Source organism: Dendrobates tinctorius, unplaced genomic scaffold (genome assembly GCF_039654945.1).
Source record: "Dendrobates tinctorius isolate UK_male_01 unplaced genomic scaffold, ASM3965494v1 ptg000019l, whole genome shotgun sequence".
In the NCBI taxonomy this organism is placed as follows: Eukaryota; Metazoa; Chordata; class Amphibia; order Anura; family Dendrobatidae; genus Dendrobates; species Dendrobates tinctorius.
The window spans coordinates 52820925-52842719 of NW_027361687.1; the positions used below are offsets into that span (position 1 = coordinate 52820925).

General features: G+C 44.5%; 1 protein-coding gene across 1 annotated transcript in view; it reads left to right on the plus strand.

The window, feature by feature from the left end:
• The first annotated feature begins 13263 nt into the window (after window positions 1-13263).
• Window positions 13264-21795, plus strand: part of ANKRD34A (ankyrin repeat domain 34A) — a 79916-nt gene continuing 71384 nt past the window's right edge. Inside the window, exon 1 of the mRNA XM_073567041.1 lies at window positions 13264-13359. The gene's annotated coding sequence lies outside the window, so the exon portion shown is untranslated. The remainder of the gene's footprint in view (window positions 13360-21795) is intronic.

Consider the following 21795-nt stretch of genomic DNA (forward strand, 5'->3'; position numbering starts at 1 on the left):
AAAGAAAAATTAAAGATGTTGGTACTGGCAGACCGCTACTCTACAGACAGTCTTGAAGAGACAAGCAGCGTTTGGAAATTTGGAGAGAAGCAGCAAGCCGTGGACACCGTGCTGATGAGCCTGACACACCGCCCACTGAACCACCACTGGGCTGATGCTAATACTGCCTGGGGACACAGTGAGATCATACATAAGTAAAGGCTTTTCCCTATATGAGAGATTTAAACACTTTTCCATTATCCTATTAGAGGACGTTTTCTCCTGAATACATCTTGCCATATTTAAGTGCCTTATGCCACCCATGAAAATTTTTTGATACCCATGGAAGTGGATGCTCATTAGATGCAATTTATACAAATGAGCAATTTGGGTCAATTTACCCACTGATCATTTAACTATACCTCTTGAAGGTACACCGCAGTTTACACAGCTGGTTTCTATCCCAACATATTGGAGTGTGTTCACACTGAGCAGTCGGTACTTGATGAAGGTTCACTTTGGGACCGAAACGTTGTTGATATTGGACTGCATTAAAATATTCATAATCATCAAATGTTGAGTGACATTTTCTCTAGGGTTTTGTAAACCACAAATGAAAAAATATTAGTACATGGGATAACAATAATTCTGCAGGCTTTTGTTTACTACGTGGCAGAAGAATAATTCTGCAGGCTTTGGAATAGTACATGGTAGAACAAAAACAATTATGCAGGCATTGGTTTTTAAATATTACGTACTGTAATGTGACCAGGAGCCGTTCCTCAGGAGGAATCGCACAACGGAGCTGTGTGTCCTGTCTCCGGATGGCTCCTTGAACACGAGCAAGCAAATCCATGAAGCTTTCCTGGGACATCTGGGTATTGTCAATAAATTTCGCCGGGTTTTCCTGGAGCTCGCTGTAGAGGTTGTGGTATGCTCCACGGCTCTCTCGGACTAATCGGATGTATCCACAAACGCCGCCGCTGCCATCTTAACTGTCTCTCTCTGTCCCTTTGTTGCTAGAAAGCAAATGCAAAAGCCTGAGACAGCGCGATGTCCAGATCCAAATTGAAGCGAAAACTCTTCCACCGCAGATCCATGTTGACAAAGGAAAATGCAACAAATTCTGAAGAATTCAGCTGTAAACAGGGTATATGTAAAGAATTCCCATGACACCCGCCCACTGGTGTCCCATTGGTGGAGTATGTTTCAAGGACTTTTCATCCTGTGAAATGTGACACCTAGAGAACGCATGCGCATAAAAAGCGCAAATGCATGCAAAACGCATACAAACGCTGCGTTTTTTTGTCATGCGCACGCTGATGCGTCTAAAAATCGCTGCGTTTACATGCATTTGCAAGTGTTTTTTGCTTGCGTTTCAAGTGCGCACGAAACGCTGCGCAAAAAGGCACAAATGCCAAACTAGCCTTAGTTATCCCACCACTGCCACAATGTGATGAAAAACAGCAAGCTACTCTTGACCTATCAATTTACTGCAGGGGGGCTTATTTTGGTTATCCCACCGCTGCCAACAATGTGTTATAAACTGCAGGGATTTATGTATATCCCACGTTCTGGTTCCACTTTGGAACTTGCAGCTCTCCGGTGCCCCCCTTACCCTCAGGCCAGTCAGAGAACTGCACCTAGGATATTTGGTTGCCGGATGGGCCGCTTGTTGTGCAATGGCTATTAGGCACGCTGCAGCGAGGGAATTATAAATGCTCTGGCCGCAGCCACACAATCAGCTCATAAAACCCCTTATGTCACTCCCAGCGCTACCCACCTAGCCCAGAACACACTTCGCTGCCACCAGCTCCAATTTCTATATTAATATTTAAATTAATAAAGAGGGTCCGAAAACAAACCCAAATTAGTAGCGAAATTAGCTTCAGGCACGTGTAGATTCGTGATAGAATATGGAGACCAACTAGTAATTTTGTATTTTACTCCCAAAAGGTAGGCAGTGTTTACAGAAGGTATAAAAAGATTTTACAATATGAGACAATTTAAAGTATGTACAAAGCAATTACAAATAAAATAGGGTTAAAGAAGAAAAACACTCACATGTACTTAGATCATTCCAGGCTAACCAGGCTGCATCAAAATGCATGGAAGGTCTTGATACAACAGTGTCGAGGCAGCAACTGTAGGCTGGGCTTAGTTGCAGTAACTCGTACTTCTGGGCTTGTGACATCACTAAAGAGGCTGGTTTACCTGCACCCTACCCTCTTCCAGAGTTACTGATTTCGTTCTGAAAACTTCTTGATCAGAACTTGGCTGGAGAACCTAGCAGAATTATGGCAGAAGCCTCACTAATCTGGTCTTGAATTTACCTTACTTTTGACACCAAACACTGGCTGTCTATTCAACTTTGTTCAGGAGAAATCCATTTCTCGGGTTCTGTTGGCGCTGGAACCGGGAAAAACACGGGCTACGAAGCTTTGTCGATGCACGTCCCAGATATGTCATTTTCATATTTCTATCATAAACTCACGTCGCATTATGACCAAATGATTAGATTCTAACTATAGACTGGCAGAGCCAGCACATGGGGAAAGACAAAGGAAGCTCTCTCTTGGCTAATTAACATTCCTTCGGGAGGGGGGGAGAGGAAGTAGTGAGTGAGCTGGAGTTTCAGGTTATAGACTGTGAGTGTTACATGCAGGCAGAGGAGGAATAGAGCTGCAGGCATGACAGGCAGGGGGGGAGAGAAGGGTGTAATGATTGAGTCACCGAGGAGGAAAAAACAAAACACAAGCTCAGCCCAGAAAATCAGAGAGGTTGGAAATTAGCGGATTGCAGACCCCTAATCCTATCACACAACTAGCAGTAGCAGTGGAGTGTTCCTACGGTGATCCTAGACACCTCATCACAGCCGGAGATCTACATAAGCCTAAAGAGAGAAAAGGGAAAAACTGCCCCAGAGCAGACCCCAAAGCAATAGGCAGCCCCCAACATAATGACGGTGAAGCAAGATGAAAACACTAACACAGATAGAAAGATAGGTTGAGCAAACGATGGGGCCCAAGCTAACTAAAAAGGGCAGGACAGAAAAGCTGCTGTCTGCAATCCGAGAAATCCCTGCTAAAAATATTACCAACACAACTGATAAGCAAAAAGGACCCTGAAGTCACTAGACTTCAAACCCTATATCAGCACTCAGAATATTCTGAAAGCAGAGCAAAAGAGAACACTGATCAAGGAAAAAGAATCCAGCACACCCCCAGCCGGGGATGGCTGAACTCAGAAAACAAGGAAAACCAAAACTAATAAGTTCAATAGCAGAGCAAAAACTTATCTTTGGGAAGCAGGAATCAGACTGGTCTCCAAGAATCCAGCAGAGAAATTACCAGCCACTCAGAAGGGTGTCGGCTGCCTTATATCCAGTCTGAAGTTCCTGTTACCCAGTCACAATCCACCTGATCAGGTGTTTGGTTTGTTTCATCCAAATCAGCCTCACTACCTTCCTTCACCAGAAGAGGGAGATCCTCGGACACAAAAGGTGAATGAACAGATGAGCTCACAACAGAAGGGTGTGTCAAACCATCACCACTGATGTAGCAGAGTTCAGTATGTGCGGAAAGTTCTGGAAATAGTGTAGAGAATGGAAGATTCCGGAAGGTGTGCTAATAAGGGAAATCATAGATCATATTCACATTATCGTGACAGGGGCGTCTGTGACTGTACAGTGTTAGGCCGGTTTCACATTTGCGCTTTATAGCGCAGTGACGGCCTGCGCACGGCCGCTGCTAAGCCCCGCCCCCTGCCAGCTCCCTGCCCGCCCCTTCCGGTCATCGCCTCCTACTAGTGCACATGGGCACTTGCGATCTGCGCACCCTATCTTTAGCATAGGGTGCGCAGATCGTGCGCTGGCTGTGCATTGGCAGGATTTTGCCGTGCGCTGCGCACTTTTGAAGGTGCGCCGTGCGCAGAAATGCAACATGCTGCGTTCGGCGCACACGGGCGCATCTTCAAAAGTGCGCAGCGCACGGCAAAATCCTGCTAGCGCACGGCCAGCGCACGATCTGCGCACCCTATCTTTAGCATAGGGTGCGCAGATCGCAAGCGCCCATGTGCGCTAGTAGGCGGCGATGACTGGAAGGGGCGGACAGGGAGCCGGCAGGGGGCGGGGCTTAGCGGCGGCCGTGCGCAGGCCGTCGCTGCGCTATAAAGAGCAAATGTGAAACTGGCCTTATAGAGGTGTCTGTGACTGTACAGTGTTATGGGGTGCCTGTGACTACAGTGTTATGGGGGCATCTGTGACTAACGATCGCGGACGCAGCGTGGCTTACCCAACCAATTCTCCCACGCTGTCGAACCATAACGACGATGGGGTATGCGTTCCAGGTGATCGTGGAATGTGGACCCACTGGACCACAGAGGAGGACCAGGGCCTACCCGGACTAGGGAAGGGTAGCGACTGGGGTCTGTGGCTGCTGAGCTTGTGGACAAGATGGCCATAGGCAGGACACCGCACAATTCAGGTATGAAGAAACAAAGTTTACTTAAAGCAAAAAGACATCTAGACACCAGGTTCCCGATTACGCACATCACGAAGGGTACACATCTCAGCTTGACAGGCGAAGCTAGAGGTCATCACGGGTTGATGCAGTCCAGGGTCATTGGCACGGGCATCCTAAGAGGACTTCACACTTAGGCCTCAGGAGTGGCACAGGCACAGCAGGAGAACATCAGACACCGACTTCGGACTAGTTTTAGACGATGGCAAGAGGTCATCATGGGTTGACGCAATCCAGGGACATCTGGCACAGGCATCCTAGGAGGACCTCTCTCTCGGTCCACAGGAGAGGCACAGCAGGAGAACCGCAGACACCGACCTCGGGCAGACTTCAGACGATGGCTAGGGTCATCACGGGTTGATGCAGTTCAGGGTTATCTGGCACGGGCATACTAGGATGGCCTCTCTCAGGCATAGCACAGGCACAGCAGGAGAACATCAGACACCGACCTCGGACAGCCTTCAGACAATGGCAGGAGCCATCACGGGTAAGACCCCAGGGAACCAGCAGGACATCAGAACATAAGCAAGACACGGATAGCACAGGTCCAGGAACATTGGCAATACAGCACCGGGCATCGGCTGGTCAGGTCCAGGGCTCACTGGCGGGACCGTCACCGGGGAACAGAGCTGGAGACTCCCGGGAAGCACGGAGGAGGAATCCATTCAGGAACACGAGTGGGACCGACTCGAGCACAAATTGGACCACCAGGACCACGGACTGGACATCGGAACATGGATGGGACTTCAGGACACATGCGGGACATCAGGATTCAGGTAGGATATCTGGACACGAGCAGGACATCAGGGCACAAGCCAGACATCAGGACTCAGGCAAAAGCCGGACATCAGGTCACAGGCAGGACTTCTGGATATCAGGATATCAGGGCAAAAGCTGGACATCAGGGCACAAGCTGGACATCAGGACTCAGACACAAGCCGGACATCAAGTCACAGGCAGGACTTCTGGATATCAGGGCACAAGGCAGACATCAGCGCACAAGCCAGACTTCAGGACTCAGGCACAAGCCGGACATCAGGTCTCAGGTAGGACATGAGGACTCGGATCTCAGATAGAACATCAGAACACTGGCATCGGACTCCAGACATCTAGCAGCGATCGACAGGCTCCAGACATCAGTCCGCGGCCATCAGGCTCCGGATATCTGGCAGCGATCAGCAGGCTCCGGGCCTCAGGCAGTGAAGGATAGGATCCGGACATCTGGTGGAGGACATAAGGCACCGGACATCTGGGAGCGGTCGGCAGACACCGGATATCAGGCAGCGGTCGTCAGGCTCTGGACATCTGGCAGTGACCTAAAAAGGAACTCAAGCGGTCTGGTGCAAGCACCACCGGGTTGGACTGGAGCCGGCCGGGGATTGCACCGAATAACAAGCTGAGTACAGAGTAGTAGAAACTTAGCAGAAACACCGGACTCCAACTTGTCTCATCTTTTTTATATGTAAGTTTTGCCATCTTGCTTGTTTTTACTATTTATGCCTGTTATGTGTGAAAAGTGACATTTAGATTTTTGTGATTTGTAGTTGCTGGCTATAACTTGCTAGATTAGGCTTAAAAACACTACTGAATACTAATGTTGATACAGGAAAGATGTATATCTTTGTACCGTGTTAGCCAGTGGATAGAAAAATATTCAGGATTGAGAGTCCTCAGTAGTTGATACCTTTTAATGGCTAACTGAAAAGATGGTAATACATTGCAAGCTTTCGAGACTACTCAGGTCTCTTCATCAGGCTAGACTAATACAAAATCTGAAGTCACATATTTATGCACAATACAGCACAGAAAAAATGCAATAGATAACAAGATAAAGATCCCCAACTCACATCAGGACTACAAGATCCCAGGTACTTTCACCTGCATTACATCTAATGTGGTATACTTAATTATTTGTACTAAATGTCCAACTGGGGGTCTGTATGTGGGGGAGACAGGGCAAAAGCTTAGAACAAGGATGAATGCTCATCGTCACACAATAAGAGAAAAAAGAATGGATCTACCTGTGGCAAAACATTTCTGTATCCCTGATCACAGCAGCATGGATATGAAATTACTGGTATTGAAAGGTAACTTCACATCTCAGAGAGAGAGACGAGTTTGGGAGCACAAATTTATGACGAACTTTGACACTCTCAGTGCTGGAATGAATGTGTCGCATGGATTTATGTCTTTTTACATCAATTAAGGAATTTCCTTTTAAAACCTTGCGGGGCAACACAGAACTAGACCCCAATCAGAGGACCATAAAACATCCAGACTCCTTATCTATGAACTGGCCCAATGTTTATATTTATGTTTCTCCCTCTCCCATATTGATAGTTCTGCTTCACGTCACTTGTCTTATCTATTGCATTTTTTCTAGGCTGTATTGTGCATAAATATGTGACTTCAGATTTTGTATTAGTCTAGCCTGATGAAGAGACCTGAGTAGTCTCGAAAGCTTGCAATGTATTACCATCTTTTCAGTTAGCCATTAAAAGGTATCAACTACTGAGGACTCTCAATCCTGAATATTTTTCTACTGAATACTATGTATGATGTTGGTCCCCTTATTTTGTATAATGCCCAGTAGTATTTATGCACTGTAAATAATTTTTTAATATTTTAAAAATTATAATAAAATATTTTTATGGGTTATACGTTCTAGTGGTTATTGTATTTTATAAAAATCTTTGTTTTTAAGTGTCATGGGGGCGTCTGTGACTGTACATTGTCATGGGGGCATCTGTTACTGTACATTGTTAAGGGGGCTACTGTGACTCGTGCTTTGTTATTGTGGTATCTGTGACTGGTGCATTGTTATTGTGGCAAATATGTCTGGTGCATTATTTTAGGGAAATCTGTGACCGATGCATTGTGTGAGGTGCCAAGGGGAAAGGTACTAGAAAACAGGTATATTTCTCCCCGTTTCATTTCATATGTCTCCCTGTACTGATGATGAAGCCAGTTTATTTCACTGTAATCCAGTCCTGGTTTCCTTAGTGATCAGCATGGAAAGGACTGGTAGTTCCTCCTCCACTAATTCAATCCAGGTTTTGGTTTCCTGACTGGTCCAGCTGATATAATCAGGAGGAGCTGGGATCTCTCAGTCTATCTCGTCTGCTGAGCTGGGAGCTGACACAGTAACATTACATCGACTTGTTTGCTGTTATATAGGTTTATTTTGTAGTTAGCCTGCTATTGTTAGTTAGTGGCCAGACGGCCTTAGATGTTTTATTTCATGTTTGGCATGTGTAACATTGAGTAACAAGTGTGCACAATAAATATGCCGTGTTCATATCCATGTGGAACTTGCTAGTCTGCTGAAGTGACTTCATAGCCACACGCTTGTGCCAAAGCAAAGATCCCAGCTGAGCTATCTATTCCCCACAATTGTTATGAGGTCATCTGTGGCTAGTGCTTTGTTGTGGTAAAGCAAAGATGTATATGCAAGTGATATTTTACTTCATGAAAGTAGTTATACACAGGAGTGGTAGAGATGTTTAGGCAAACTGGTAACTTGCAGAAATGTGGATACTCACGAGAATAGGAAAAATTCATAGGCAAACTGGTATCTTGCTTGCAGAGGTGTAGTACTTAGGAATAGCAGAAATTTATAAGTAAGCTGGTACCTTGCTTTCAGAGATGTGGTCATACATAGGAATAGTAAAGTAACAAAAGGGAACAGTATAAGGATAGCGGAGACAAACTTTTTAGCCGTACACAGCAGAGCTGAAAATGCAGTAGCACCCGGATTTTCTGAACTGATCTTAGAAATAGTTGCTGGATTGTGGACATGAGAAGCTGAAAAAATAATTAGATATGTAGCTAGAGCAGAGTGTAAGATAGCGCTCACTGAATGTGTTGGGGGACACTCGACACTCACTTGGCAGCCGGATTACAGCACACAGGAACGATTTTCCACATAAATCAGTCCATGCGGTGTATTATGCAATCATAAATCACTGTAGGCCATGTTATACATCACAGAACTAGCATACAGTCTACTCTCAACTGTGGTTATGTCCGCACAGTTCATTAACTGACCCTCCTATGCTCTGGTTTACCTGCTTGGCAGCGTTGCAGGCTTCACAGGCTGGCATCACATGGGTCCTGACTTACAGGAAAGCTGCCTTACTGGGTTCACTGACCTGTACTATGACTTGCTTGACAAGCTCACATCCATCAGTTCCAGACCCTCAGAAGCTTCCCCCAACACAGGCTTCACGGACTCTGCAGGCACCTGTCTCCTCCATGTGCCTTCCAGCAAAACCTGTACACTTTCAGGACCTTCCAACCCAGAGACCATGTGACCAAACAGTCTCATTATATCCTATAAGACACAACCATTGATGGGAGGTGTGTGGTTAGCCAGACCCGTCCATCTCTACGGCTAAGGCCTGTTTCACACTTCCGTTTTTGACCATCAGTCAAAATCCGCCGTTTTGCAAAAAAAAACGGATCCGCCATTTTTTTTGGCAGATCCGTTTTTTTCCCCATTGATTTGCATTACCGGCGGATCTTGACAGATGGCCATCCGTTGGATCCGTTTTTTTGCGGATCCGTCAATTTTTTTGCGTACGCCAACATGCCTGGACGGACCATGTAACGTTTTTTGTGCTGCAGGATCCACATTTTATAGTGCGCATGCCCGGAGGAATGAAGTCAGCCGGAAATTTAACCCTGAAGTAATTTCTGACGGATAGAAACAATTCTCTCTCTCTCCCCCCCCCCCTTCCCGGGCTGCAGTTCCTTTAAAATTCTTCATTCATCGGATCCGTCAAAAAAACGGTCCGGTGGCATCCGTTCACATCAGTTAGCAACATATCCGCTTTCCGCCATTTTGGCGGATTTTAACTGACACAAAAAAAATGAAGTGTGAAACAGGCCTAACCCCGAAAGCCCCGTCCCTTATACACTAAACAAGGCTCATGGAGCTACAGGTCCCAGAGCAACTTTCTAGGCTTACAGCGCAGAGGACCTCCGCCTCTGTTACCCATACCTGCCATTCACAACAGCGCTGGTCACTGTCTCACAAGAGTCAAGGATAATGCTGACTCCGAGAACAGCACATGGTAGCAGGGCACTGAATACTCATGTTAAGTAGCTGCCTACACTACTTAAAGGGCGTAGGACAGAGGCATCAGTGGAGCTTGTCAGGTCACCCCAGTATCTCAACATGGACTAACAGAGGAAGCCAATCACAGGAGAAAGAAGAAAGAACCCGACACTGGAGCTGTTAACAAGTGCATAACAGTTATCTGCTTTGTGCGGAGCTACCTTATAGGTTTGCATATACAGTGGTCCCTCAGCTGCTGTACACGAGGTTGCGGCTGTGACTAATCACTAGGACAGTAATGAACCGTGTTAGACACTGTAATTTTAAATGCGCACTAGTATCAACATTAATTAATTTCAAAATAAAAGTTAATTCTTAGATTAATACTTAACAGTGTAGTTGCCTTTTGGTAATTATCAGGAATGCCTCCTGAATATCAGGAATAGCTGCCTGGTGGGTACTCACTGGTGGCTGAGGTAGAGGCTTCCTAGAAGTCCAGCACCAGGGACAGCCAGCGGGAAGCGGTGAACCAGAGCGGTGCTAGCGATGCTGCAGGAGTTAGCTGCCCACTAGAGAAGGCAGACAGGACCTGCAACACGTGACCGCGGGTCAGAGGGGAGGAGGTGGAGCCTAGCGCGTCGCAGTTAGAGCCGACAGAGCGGGGCTGTGGTGGCTCCTGGGGGCAATGCAGGAGGGAGAGGGGATCTAGGGGACATTGCAGGGCGACAGAGGGGAACGTAGTCAAACACAAGTCAAGGTCCTACACGGATCCGGGAACTAAGTACACAGTGGTAAACCAATGGATATTCAAAGTACATAGCCAGAGTCAGATAACTGGTAGAAGCAGATAACTGTACACAGGCAACAAGCACAAATTGCAACAGGGACAGAACCGGGTCAAAACCAAACAGACACGCTATAGCACAGGTCACAGGCACACCAGGGACGACACACTCAGCCAAGGGTGAATGTATAACAGACAAAGGATGGCCCCACAATGAGGCTATAAAAAGCCTCAGAGAAACCTAAAAGGAGGGTTAACCCTTAACACACCCTATCCATTCACCAGCAAACCATGACAGGAATCTGTCATTTATATTGGAAATACCCTACACTGATTCTCAATTGAACAGTTTTATAAACATGGCCAACTTCAACACAGAACACTTCTTATCATTCAAAAGACCTGTCCGGCATGTTGGATTTTTATTTGGCCTGATAGGGATGATAATCCAATATTGATAATTGCATTTTGAAATGTATGTTGGGTTGGTGAAGAACAGATCCAGTCCTAGACATTGCAGTAATACTGCATTGATGATAGATGACCATACTGGAGAAGAGAAAAAGCAGCTGTATCATGATGACCCCTTTCTTATGTTTACTTGGGACCTCTTTCTACTAGCCGGATAAGAGATATACTGCATAGAGTGTCTTATGTTATTGGTGGTCTTATAATAAAATGTTTTTATCCATACTATATTGTCTTGTTCTGATTATTGTCAATCTACACTTTGATGTGGAGAATGTGTCTAAAGTCTAAATGACGCCTCCATTGTTCTTATATCCATGAATGAACCACTGTCCATTTTGAAGAATCCGCATTAAAGGACAAGTACAACTTTGCAGTTTTTTTTTGCCTGAAAATTGGCTCATCAAAGGTCAAACCCTAGAACAACAGAGGAAATTTTTTGACTGCCAAATCATCATTCAACTGTTGGCTTCAGAAGAGATTATCTTCTTCTGTTCCTCTTGTGGATCACCATCACTTTTGAGCTCTGCTCCCTCAAAGGTTCCCTCAATGGTCTTAGTGTATAATGTTGCTATTTTGTGAGAAATAGGTGAAAAGATCCAAATGTTAACCAATACCTATGTAGACTGTTTTTTTCTGCTCAGAACTTCACTTCTTTATCCAAATCATGAACACCAAATATTCTGCAGTTTTGGGAGATTATGGTTTAAAAAGTTGTGAACTATTTTTCATGGATACCAATTCATTGGTGTTTGTTGACTTCTGTGTTTTCCTCACATGTCCGAACCAAGATGCTCAAGTCAGATCACATGGCCCATCATGTATCCGATGTCCTCTCGTTTTTCTGCTTTGAAAACGGGAATTTGTGTTCTTGAAGCAAAACAACCTCTTCTCATCTTGTACTGCCCTTATGATGCGGGAATCAGGAAAGGAACTGACTCTAACATCTCAAGTCTTCAATGAGAGCTTAGGAAACATTCAGCAAATTGCCACTTTAGGTTTGTCTGATAACAGCCGTTGTGGAAAACTTCAAAAGAAGTCATTACATTTTTACTGTATTGCTGAGGACTGCATCTTGTTAAAAAAAAAATACTCCAGGAACAGAAAAATTGACATATTTTTGGACTTTTTTTCCAATCCTGATTTGGAATTATAGAAATTTCAGAACGATTTTAAAACCATACAATTTCATATAAGAGTGCAATATACATTTTTTTTCTTTTGTAAAATGATGCATAAAGAAGAAATTCTATTTTCAGTGTCAAAAAGAACAGCATACAACATTTACCAAAGTCCGAATTCCAAATATAATAGAAAGCGTATCAGTGTTTAATATTTTTTAATGTTATGTACCCTACCTCCACTTTAACACTTAAATAATTGAGCTATAGACTTGTCCCTCAAAGGTATGTATTAAGACAGGTGACGCTGGTGTCCTGCTTCCTTTCACCAACGGTCACACAAGCAAATGTTAAAAATGTCATTACTAATATTGTTACCTCCCTAATGCATTGCTTCCCTCTTCCAGCCAGTCCCATCTCTTCTTGCTACAACCCAATGATGACATCATGCCACTGGTTCATTTAAAACCTACTCAAGCAGTGGGAAGCTGCCTGAGTATTCAGGTTGTTGGTGTTTCTGCTTTGTACTTCTATCCACCAAGTCTCAGCCATGTTTTATCTGTACTGCTACAACTCCTCTGTTCCTGTTCTGCTACATCTGGTCCCCACTATAACTCATCTGTTTCAGATAAGTAAGACATGAGTTGTCAAATTTAGAGTCAAAAAAGTACTTGAAAGTTGTACTAAAAATGGGACTACTAACAACCGAGTGAGATCTGATGGATCACCAAACCTCCCACCATCAGGAAAAAATTACTTCAAAGTTTCATCTTCGAACAATTGGAGAATGTCAATCTTCCAGGTTCACAGCTTAGAAAAATTCATAGCGTTCAGGGTCCAGTTTTCCACTGTGTGAAGGCAAATAATTTTTGAGCGTCTGAAGGAGGTCTAGCTTACAAGAAGTAGGACATAAAGGCAAAATTAATTAAAAAAAAAGGAGACCCCATAGTATACTAAAATGAAATGTCTATGAAGTGGAGTGAGGATTTATGGATTAAAGAATTAGATTTTTGGAAGTAGCAGTAGAGGACATGTTTTGAAAGACTTCCATCTTTGTCTACAACCATTGGTCAAACATGACGGAAGATCAGCTCAAGCTTTGGCATGCAGAACAATATTTTAAATGTATTTATTTTAGATCGAAGACATCATGAATGCTGATATGTGCAAACAAATTTTAGTACATTCTGGATTGCTGACAGATTTACAACCTTGCAGATACAATTGGGGAGGGTTATACTGACAAGACGAGGTATCTGAGTATAAGGCAGATCTAGACCAATATTTCAGATGGTATCTGCTTTTTATTTGACAGGTCATAGCGAAAAGAATGAAGAACTTTTGTGTCACGGTGGTAACTCGCATGTTTTTCCAGTGCCGTGGCACCCGCTGTGTTTGCTGTTCTGCTTCCCATATCAGGCCACCATGGTGAGTACCTTTATACAGCACTTTCAACTCTTCTGCATATTCCTGCTGTCTCCACCTGGCTATAAGGAGTCGTGGCCAGATCATGCTATGTTGTCACGATTCTGTTGTCAGGTGTCCCGGAACCATGGCCCCCTTCCCTGTCCCTAATGCTAGTGGTGCCCTAGTTTGCCCTGTTCCCCAAATTACTTCTGATGGTGAAGACGTCGGGGCCACATACCTTTCCTTAGCTCCTGAATCCGCCCTCGGTCTGTACCCTTGCCCCACCCAGGGAAGAGGGGAGTAGTAGGATACCATAATACACCAACAAGGTAATATTAACAAGGATATAGGAAAATACCAATCATACAAATATACTCACAAATAACAGAGGTATACTTTGGGGAGGGGAGAGAAGGGGAATTGGCACACACCCAAAACCTAGCAACAGTCACATATAAATCAACCAAATGCCTTCCCAAATAACCTCCTGCCATGCAACACAAGCTAACTCTGACAATGAGTGATAGCCAGGGCCCAAATTATATAGGAGATGGGAGTGGCTAACAGTGAACAGTTGAGACTTAAGGTACTGTCACATTAAGCGATATCGCTAGCAATATTGCTATAACTTGTTATAGCGATATTGCTAGCGATATCGCTGTGCCTGATACCTACGACCCGTTCCCCCGCTGGTTATCGCTGATCGCGCGAGAACGTTCAGGACTGTTTCTCGTCGTCAGCTTCCTGTGGAGAGACGAGCGTGGAGCCGGGCGGGAGGACGCAGGATTGCCTAGTGTGACAGGTAAGTAGCGATCCCCGTCCCCAGCGATGTCGCTGGTGAGATCTGCCTGTGTGGCAGCTCACTAGCGACCACTTAGCGATGTACCAGCGATCCTGACCACGTCATATCGCTGGTCGGGATTGCTGGTACATCGCTAAGTGTGACAGTACCTTTAATGCAGGGAATCCTCCAGGAGCTCTCAACTGGGCAGATTAACCCCTGAACTGCTAAAAGAAGCCTGCACCGTGTAACATGAAGATGATGTGCTTCTAAACAGTGCAGGAGTAGGAGAAATCAGATGCTGCAGTCTTCTGGCTCCTCACTGCCGCAGTAAACCTGTCACATGTGTCCTGCCAACAGGGCATATACTAAGCTGCTCCTTCTCATGTTCCCTGCCTGAACTTAGGTTCCTGTTCCTGTTCGTCTCCAGCATTCAGGCTAGTGTTTTGTCTTGTCTCCCCTGTTTACTCACTCTGTCTGAACTCTCCACTCCTGATCTCAGCCTAGTTTTGTGAAGCAGTGCTGCATGCCCCAACCGTGGACTGTATGACTAGTCTTCTGTCTTCTTCCCTCTGTTCTCCACCTTTCTTCATTTGACCTGGGAGTCAGCTGCTGCAGGTCCAGGGAGTACCTGTGGCCAAGCCTATCCTCACCACAAGAGGCTCAAGCAAAAATCAGGTAGTCACTTAATCACACCCCTCCAGGGTAAGCCCTGCCCATGACGCAGTGGGTCCACACCCACCGCCTTCACATTTTGTTTAATTTTGACTGTAAGGCTCAACAATTATATAAATCAACAACTTTTGCTACAAATTCACCAAGATGAGAGAGAAAGACTGCTCTACATGGGGACAATCTATCTTGGTTTTAAAGGGAACCTGTCACCAGCAAAAACAATGCTATTAACCTGCAGATATGGGCTTAATCTGTAGGTTAATAGTGTTACTAACCTGCCCGGCACCTGCACATAGCCTAATGCGCTTGTAAGAAAATTAACTTTATCCTACCCAGTATCGATTTCAGTCACAGGAGAGAGCCTTTGCTGGTTCAAGCCCTACCGTAATGCAGAGCTATTGTCAGTCAGGGCCTGGGGTGTTGTTATGACCACCGCTCTATTTTCTCAGAGTGGTGACCGAATCGGCGCCGCCCCCGTGACTGAAACTGAATGCTGGCAGGGAGAATAAAGAGAATTTTCTTCCCACAGGTAAATGTGGGTGCCGGGCAGGTTAATATAGCTATTAACCTGCAGATTAAGTCCTCTTTGCTGGTGATAGATTCCCTATAAGCCCCATTCACACATTCGATAGCGGTCTGTTTTGAGTCCCCCATAAACGAAAACTCTGCATTGCTGAGTGCGCCTGTGAACTCTATTAGAGTGGCTGTCAGACTCCTCTGGTAGTGGCTTATCTACTGGAGAACAAAAGGGTCGGCTTTTTGAAATCCAACTTGGTGAGTCCTTCTCTATCCCGACATTATCTTTCAGGGTATAATTAGAAAACCCCCATAAAAATTAGACGGTCAGGTGATCTTGCCAATATTGGCAGAGTCGGACAACTTTAGTCTAGTCTAAAATTAATAAGAAAATAAAACACCCCCACCCACAAACTATTTTCCTAACACTGATGCAGCATGCAGCTACCTTCATTGACATCTACGCCACACTTCCCAAGTGGTCTACATATTCTGCTAATGAATTATATCCCACCTTTAGCAATGAAACATTGATAAGACATTATTGTTTGAGTCCTAGAAAGACCTTTTAGTAAAGTATATTTGTAGTGAAATATGTATATGTATGGATGAATGACCAGCAGTAAATTAACATCTGTCCTTAGACTGCAGCTCTCCACACAGGTCATGACCTATCTTATCCTGAGAAGGCAGTCTCCTGTCTCCAATCTCACCAGGGGGCTTTACTGAGAACCACTAAGTGGAAACATTTCACACCTTCAGCTCTTTTGAAGAGAGATGCCAATTGAATAATGACACTATCTATCTATGAGAAAGGTTACACAAAGAGTTTTAGAGAAAAATGAAGTATTCATTGCTAAAATAACCATGGTCCAGTCACAAACCAGCAATTAGAATATTAACATGAGAGGCTGGTCTAGAAACCTGATCCCTGAATAAATCTATAAATTAGGCCTACACACAAAGAAAAAGGTTCACATGTGGGGGCAGCATGGACAGCTCTTGTGCTGCAGTTCATATTTCTCCCTCTCTCAGGGACAGAGTACCAGATTTCAAAGTTTGATATTTCTGTAAGTTTTCTCCCTTTTATTTTATCACTATTTTTGCATATTTGTATGTCACTTTTTATTTCCATTTTTATATCATTTTTATTGTAAGTACTGTACCTTTTATATTAAAGCTTAAAACTTTAATAAGTCTGAACCTTGTTGCTCTAAAGAATCCATAGCCTTATAGTGTGCGCTCCTGGTGACTGGCACATAGTAGTAGAATTACTTCCGGGACTCATCGCCCGTGTGTTCGGTGAGTGGTGGCAGCGTGTATGAGCGGGGTGTGTGGTTTGTGTCAGGGTGTGATTTATGCCCCCACTGCAGCATAGAACAGAGGTTGAATGTTGGACTGAGCTAGAGGAGATAGATTAACCCTTGCAGGCGCAACCCCAAATCACATGCTGAGAAGCGGGTATGTGACAAAGTGGTGCAAGCGGTGGGATATACGAATATATCCTCCCTGGTAATTTGTGACAATATCCATTGTCACTTGTTAAGTACCATCATACATCTGCAGCAAAATCCTTATTTTCTGAGCTGGGATTGTGAAGGACCAATGAAAGTGGAGGATAAATCATCTGTCTATTAAGTTCTTGGTGCGATGACCTTGGCATCAGTAGAAAACGTCTTTTTGAATGGTTCTGTAATACAAATGTATTTCCATTAGAGTATGTGTGTAGTGACGAGATGTAATTGTGGGTGGTTGGAGAAAAGCAGACAAAAAACAAAAGAGAAAGGTTACAGATTGTTCACCTCTGCAATTTGCTCAATCGTAATGTCCCACATGCTTTTCTATGGTGCCGTTCTCATCTGACCAGGGAGCTGTTTTGTAAGTTTAGACTCTGAGAATAGCACACTGATGACCGTACAAGAATCCATGCTCAAATGCCCAGGACAAGTATTTTTCTACCTATATTTGTGGGACAATGGACAGTGATTCCCTCATTTTGTTGTAGTACAACCACTTCTTCCATGTGTAGTAGATCAGGGGTCCCCAACCACCAGTCCGTGGCTCAGGACCGGGCCGTTGCAGTTCTGTTGCCGGTCCGCGGAGCCACGGCTCAGAATGCAGGACACAAGGGGAGCTGGCGGCTGTAGCACTGTAGTGACTGCTGCAACCACCAGCTTCCAGAAGACATCGATATTCACCCTCAGTTCCTGCACCCCTGTCGGGTGCGACAGCTTCATCCAGTGCTGAGCGGTCACGTAGTACCGCTCATTAAGGTCATGAATATGGAAGCGACTCCACTCGCATAGGCGTAGCGTCCATATTCATGACCTTAACCCCTTGAGCCCCAAGGGTGGTTTGCACGTTCATGACCGGGCCAATTTTTACAATTCTGACCACTGTCCCTTTATGAGGTAATAACTCTGGAACGCTTCCATGGATCCCGGTGATTCTGACACTGTTTTCTCGTGACATATTGTACTTCATGTTGGTGGTAAAATTTAATTCATATAACTTGCGTTTATTTGTGAAAAAAACGGAAATTTGGCGAAAATTTTGCAATTTTTCAAATTTGAATTTTTATGCCCTTAAATCACAGAGATACGGCACACAAAAAACTTAATAAATAACATTTCCCACATGTTTACTTTACATCAGCACAATTTTGGAACCAAAATTATTTTTGTTAGGAAGCTATAAGGGTTAAAAATTGAACAGCGATTTCTCATTTTTGCAACACCATTTTATTTTTACGACCACATCACATTTGAAGCCACTTTGAGGGGTCTATATGATAGAAAATACCCAAAAGTGACACCATTCTAAAAACTGCACGCCTTAAGGTGCTCAAAACCACATTCAAGAAGTTTATTAACCCTTTAGGTGCGTCACAGGAATTTTTTGAATATTTAAAAAAAAATGAACATTTAACTTTTTTTCACAAAAAAAATACTTCAGGTTCAATTTTTTTTATTTTACCAAGAATAACAGGAGAAATTGGACAGCAAAAGTTATTATGCAATTTGTCCTGAGTACGCTGATACCTGATATGTGGGGGGGAACCACTGTTTCGGCGCATGGCAGAGCTCAGAAGGGAAGGAGCGCTGTTTGACTTTTTCAATGCAAAATTGGCTGGAATTCAGATCGGACGCCATGTCGCGTTTGGAGAGCCCCTGATGTACCTAAACAGTGGAAACCCCCTACAAGTGACCCCATTTTGGAAACTAGACCACCAAGGAACTTATCTAGATATGTGGTGAGAACTTTGAACCCACAAGGGCTTCACAGAAGTTTATAACATACAGCCGTACAATTAAAAAATCATATTTTTTCCACAAAAATGATCTTTTCACCCTCAATTCTTATTTTTCCAAGAGTAACAGGACCCTAAAAGATATTGTGCAATTTGTGCTGAGTGCGCTAATACCCCACATGTGGGGGTAAACCACTATTTGGGCGCATGGCAGAGCTCGGAAGGGAAGCAGCGCCATTTGACGTTTTTGGCTGGAATTGAGATAGGACACCATGTCGCGTTTGGAAAGCCCCTGATGTACCAAAACAGTAGAAACCCCCCACAAATGACACCATTTTGGAAACTAGACCCCACAAGGAACTTATCTAGATGTGTGGTGAGCACTTTGAACCCCCCCGTGCTTCACAGAAGTTTATAACGCCCGGGCGTGAAAATAAAAAAATTGTATTTTTTCCACAAACATGATCTTTAGTCACCAATTTTTTTATTTTCCCAAGGGTACAAGGAGAAATTGGACCCCAAAAGTAGTTGTCCAATTTGTCCTGAGTACGCTGATACCTCATATGTGGGAGAAAACTACTGTATGGACACACGTCGGGGCTCGGAAGGGAAGTAGTGACGTTTTGGAATGCAGACTTTGATGGAATGGTCTGCGGGTGTCATGTTGCTTTTGGAGAGCCCCGGATGTACCTAAACAGTGGAAACCACCCACAAATGACCCCATTTTGGAAACTAGACCCCCTAAGGAACTTATATAGATGTGTGGTGAGCACTTTGAACCCCCAAGGGCTTCACAGAAGTTTATAATGCCCAGGCATGAAAATAAAAAAATCGTATCTTTTCCACAAACATGATCAATTAGTCTCCAATTTTTTTATTTTCCCAAGGGTAACAGGAGAAATTGGACCCCAAAAGTTGTTGTCCAATTTGTCCTGAGTACCCTGATACCTCATATGTGGGAGAAAACTACTTTATGGGGACACGGCGGGGCTTGGAAGGGAAGTAGTGACGTTTTGGAATGCAGACTTTGATGGATTGGTCTGCGGGTGTCATGTGCGTTTGGAGAGCCCCTGATGTACCTAAACTATTGAAACTCTCCACAAGTGACCCCATTTTGGAAACTAGACCCCCCACGGAACTTATCTAGATGTGTGGTGAGCACTTTGAACCCCCAAGTGCTTCACAGAAGTTTATAACGCCTGGGCGTGAAAATAAAAAAATCTTTTTTTTCCACAAAAATGATATTTTTGCCCCCAATTTTTTATTTTCCTAAGGGTAACAGGAGAAATTGGACCCCAAAAGTTGTTTTGCAATTTGTCCTGAGTATGCTGATACCCTATATGTGTGGGTAAAACACTGTTTGGGCACATGGCAGAGCTTGGAAGGGAAGGATCACCATTTGACTTTTTCAATGCAGAATTGGCTGGAATTGAGATCAGACGACATGTTGCATTTGGAGAGCCCCTGATGTGCCCAAACAGTGGAAACCCCCCAATTATAACTCCAACCCTAACCCCAACACACCCCTAACCCTAATCTTAGCCCTAACCCTAGCCCTATCCCTAACCATAGCCCTAAAGGGAAAATGGAAATAAAGACATTTTCTTTTTATTTTATTATTTTTCCCTAACTAAGGGGGTGATAACCGGGGGTTTGATTTACTATTTATGGCGGTTTTTATGTTTGGCAGCTGTCACACGCTAAAAGACGCTTTTTATTGTAAAAATAGTTTTTGCATCGCCACATAGTGAGAGCTATAATTTTTCCGTATTTTGACCCACCGAGTCATGTGAGGTCTTATTCTTTGCGGGACAAGTTGACGTATTTATTGGTACCATTTTCGGGCATGTGACATTTTTTGATTGCGTTTTATTCCGATTTTTGGGACGCAGAATGAACAAAAACTAGCGTTTCATGAATTTCTTTTGGGGGGGTGCGTTTACACCATTCCGCATGCGGTAAAATTGATAAAGCGGTTTTATTCTTCGGGTCAGTACGGTTACAGCGATACCTCATTTAGGTCGTTTTTTTATGTTTTGGCGCTTTTATGCAATGAAAACTATTTTATATAAAAAATAATTATTTTTGCATCGCTTTATTCTGCGAGGTATAACTTTTTTATTTTTTTGCAGATGACGCTGTAAGGCAGCTCGTCTTTTGCGGGACAAGCTGACGTTTTCAGCGGTACCATGGATATTTATATGTGTCTTTTTGATCGCACGTTATTGCACTTTTTGTTCGGCGGTATGATAATAAATCATTATTTTTTGCTTCGTTTTTTATTTTTATTTTTTAAGGGGTTCACTGAAGGGGTTAACTAATGGGACATTTTTATAGGGCGGGTCGTTACGGACGCGGCGATACCAAATATGTGTACTTTTATTGTACTTTTTTTTTTTTTTTCAAAAAATTTATTGGGGAATATTTTTTTTTTACTAATTTATTTAGCGATTTTTTTAAAATTATTTTTACACTTTTTTTTTAACTTTATTACATTGTCCCAGGTGGGACATCACTGTCCTGTGACAGATCGCTGATCTGTCACATCACAGATCAGCGATCTGTCACAGGCACTGCTGCAGACTTCCTCATGCCTGCGCTTTGCAGGCAGTGAGGAAGTCAGCTCCCTACAGGCCCCCAAAGGTCCCCGTCGCCATGTTAGATCCGGGGGCCTGTAGGGAAAGAGCCCTCGCAGCAGCGCTGCACATTGCGCTGCCGTGGGGGGCTCAGGGAAGCATGGAGGGAGCCCCCTCCCTGCCGATGCTTCCCTTTAACCCCAGGTACACCGCGATCGTGTTTGATCGCGGTGTACAAGGGGTTAACGTGTCGGGGGCGGTCCGTGACCGCCCCGGGCACATTGTGCCGGGTGTCAGCTGTGATAATCAGCTGACACCCGGCCGCGATCAGCGGCGCTCACCACATGAGCGCCGCTGATCGCTATGACGTACTATCCCATCCCTGGGAATTAAGTCCCAGGGCACATGGACGGGATAGTATGTCTCATGGCAGAAAGGGGTTAATGAGCGGTACTATGTGACTGTTCCGCACAGGAAGAAGCTGACGCGCCAGGATAGAGATGCAGGGAAGTTCAGCGACGGTGTGAGGGTAAGTATGATGGGGGAGGACGGGGGAGCTCAGCCATGCATACAAGGGTGGAAGCAGAGCCATGCACACAAGGGTGGGAGCGGAGCCATGCACACAAGGGTGGGAGCGGAGCCATGCACACAAGGGTGGG